Raw genomic sequence first — 3430 nt, 5'->3', positions numbered from 1 at the left:
AGCCACCCAGGAGCTCCTACTTTATGTAACTTTAAATTAAACCTTATCATGGGTATGTATGTGTAGGGAAGAACATAGTATATATAGGGTTTGTACTCTTCATGGTTTCAGGTGTCCATTGGGGGTCTAGGAATGTATCCCCTGCAGATAAGGGGGAACTACTATATTTTTTTAAGTAAGCTTTACACCCAGTGTGGGGCTTGAACTCACAAACCCAAGATCAAGAGTCATATGTTCTACCAGCTGAGCCAGCCAGGCAGCCCAGGACTACTGTATTTTAATCTCCTTCATTGGCTTATTGGATATTCCTTCCTGGTTTGATATTTTAATGATTACTTTAGGGTTTGTATATATATCTTTAACTTATCACAGTCTACCTTCAAGTGATATTATACCACTTTACATAAAGTATAAGAACATTAAAATAGTATGCTTCCATTTCTCCCTCCCCAGCGTTCATATTATGATTGTCATTCCTTTTTACTTTATAAATCCCACAATATACTCGTGCTATTTTTATTTAAACAGTTGTCTTTTAAGAATTTAAATAACAATAATAAAAAAATCTTAGCTAAGTACCCAGGTAGTTACCATTTCCAGTAGTCTTTGTGCTGTTGTATAGATCCAGATTTCCATCTGGTATCTTTTTCCATCTTCCTGAAAGACATCCTTCAATGTTTCTTATAGTGAGGATTCGCTAATGATTAATTCTTCTAACTTGTGTATGTCTAAAACATCTCAATTGTACTTTCCTTATTGAAAGATATTTTTGCTGGGTGTAGAATTCTAGGTTGACAAGTTTAACCGCCCCCCCACCCCTGCTTCGTAGCACTTTAAAGATGTTACTCTGCTCTCTTTTATTGCTTGTATTACTTCCAACAACAGATCTGATGTCCTCATATTTGTCCCCTCTATATGTAACAAGTCTCTTTTCTCTGACTGCTTTTTCTATATCACTGGTTTTGAACTATTTGATTATGGATATTGATGTAGTCTTCTTCATATTTCTCATGCTTAGAGTACATTGAGCTTCTTAGAACTGTGTGTTTATTGTTTTCAGTAAGTTCAGAAAGTTTTAGACCATTATATCTTCGAGTGTTTTTTCTGTCTCCCATCTCTCTCCGTTCCTTCAGCAGTTCTTTTTTTTTTTAAAGTTTATTTATTTTGAGAGAGACAGAGATAGTGCAAATGGGGGGTGTGGAGACAGAGAGAGAGAGAGAGAGAGAGAGAGAGAGAGAGAGAGAGAGAGAATCCCAAGCAGGTGCCACGCTGCCAACACAAGGCCCGATGCAGGGCTCAAACTCCCAAATTGTGAGATCATGACCTGACCCCAAACCAGAAGTTGGACGCCTAGCCAACTGAGCCACCTGGGCACTCCTCCTTTAGCAATTCTAATTGTCCAGTATGTTAAGCTATTTGAAGTTGTCCCACCGCTGATGCCCACCCACTGATGTTCTTTTCTTTTCTTTTGTTTTTTAAATTATTTTTTCTGTGTTTCATTTTGAATAGTTTCTGTTGCTACGCCTTTAAATTCACTAATCTGTCATGTCTGCTCTGCCATTAACCCCATCCAGTATGGTCTTCATCTCAGACGTTGCCTTTTTAATCTCTAGAAACTTGATTTAAGTGTTTTTTATATCTTCCATACGTCTACTTAACTTTTTGTGTAGAATATCAAAGCATACAATAATTTACCATTCTATCCATTTTAAAGTGTATAATTCATTAAGTACATTCATAATATTGTGCAACCATCACCACTAGCCATCTCCAGAACTTTTTTTTAACATTCCAAACTGAAACTCTGTTCTCATTAAACACTAACTCTTCATTCTCTTCTCACTGTAGCCCCTGGTGACCACTACTCTACATTCTGTCTCTGAATTTGACTACTTTAGTGGAATCATACAATATTTGTCCTGTTGTGTCTGGCTTATTTGACTTAGCATAAATGTCTTCAAGGTTCATCTACATTGTAGCACGTATCGGAATTTCACTCCATTTTAAGGTTTATATTCCATTGTATGTATATACCACATTTTGCTTATCCATTTGTCCACCAGTGGACAGTTGGGTTGTTTTCATTTTTGGCAATTGTGAGTAATGGTGCTATGAACATGGTATACAATGTATACAATGGTATATAAATATCTGTTCAAGTCCCTGCTTTCCAGTTCTTTTGGGTATATACCTAGGTGTGGAGTTGCTGGATCATGTGGTAATTCTATGTTAAAGTTTTTGAGGAACCACCATATTCTTTTCCCCAATGGCTGTACCATTTTACATTCCCACTCTGAAAGTTCCAATTTCTCCACATCCTCACCAACACTTTTTTTCTTTTCTTTTTTTTTTCTTTTTGATAATACCCATCTTTGTGGGTGTGAAGTGATATTTCATATTTTTTATTTGTATTTATCTAATGATGAGCAATATTGCACATTTCTTTATGTGCTTATTGGCCATTCGTATATCTTCTTTGGAGAAATGTCTATTCACATCCTTTGCCCATTTTTTAGTTGAGTTGTTTGTGTTGTGTTATTAAGTTCTTTATATATTCTGGATATTAATTCCTTCTCAGATATATGGTTTTCAAAATATTTCCCCCCATTCTGTGAGTTCTCTGTCCTTTCTGTTGATAATGTCCTTTGAGATACAAAAGTTCAATTTTGATGAGGCCCATTTTATCTATTTGTTTTGTTGCCTGTGCTTTTGGTGTGACATCTGAGAAACCGTTTCCAAATCCAACATCATGAAGCTTTCCCCCTGTTTTGTTCTAAGGGCTTAATAGTTTCAAGTCTTACAGTTGAGTCTTTGATCTGTTTTGAGTTAATTTCTGTATGTGGTATAAGGTAAGGGCCCAACTTTATTCTTTTGCATGTAGATACCCAGTTATCCAGCACCATTTGATGAAAAGACTGTCCTTTCCCAGTTGAATGGTTGGCATTTTTTTGTCAAAAATCATTTGACTGTATTTGTGAGGGTCTATTTAACTTTTTAAATGCATGAAACACAGCTATAACTTCTAATGTTCTCAATCTACTCATTTTAACATCTGAATCTGTTGTGGGTTGGTTTTGATTGCTTGTTTTCCTCATTATGGATCATGTTGCCTGCCACTTCATCGACGTGATAATCGTTGATTCGATGCCAGACACTGTGAGTTTTACCTTGTTAGGTAGTGGATGTTTTTGTAATCCTGTAAACACTCTTGAGCTTTGTTCTGTGACAGTTAAGTTACTCAGAAACAGTTTATCCTTTTGGGTCTTGCTCATAAGATTTTTTTTAGGCAATTCCAGAGCAGTGCTCATTCTAGGGCTAATTATTGGCCGCTTTTTTTTTTTTTTTTTTTTTTTTAACGTAGACTTCATGCCCAAGAAGGGACTTGAACTTCATGACCCTGAGATCAAGAGCCACATGCTCTACCGACTGA

Source organism: Prionailurus viverrinus, chromosome A3 (assembly GCF_022837055.1).
Source record: "Prionailurus viverrinus isolate Anna chromosome A3, UM_Priviv_1.0, whole genome shotgun sequence".
Classification (NCBI taxonomy): domain Eukaryota; kingdom Metazoa; phylum Chordata; class Mammalia; order Carnivora; family Felidae; genus Prionailurus; species Prionailurus viverrinus.
Note: the sequence above shows the minus strand (reverse complement) of the source record.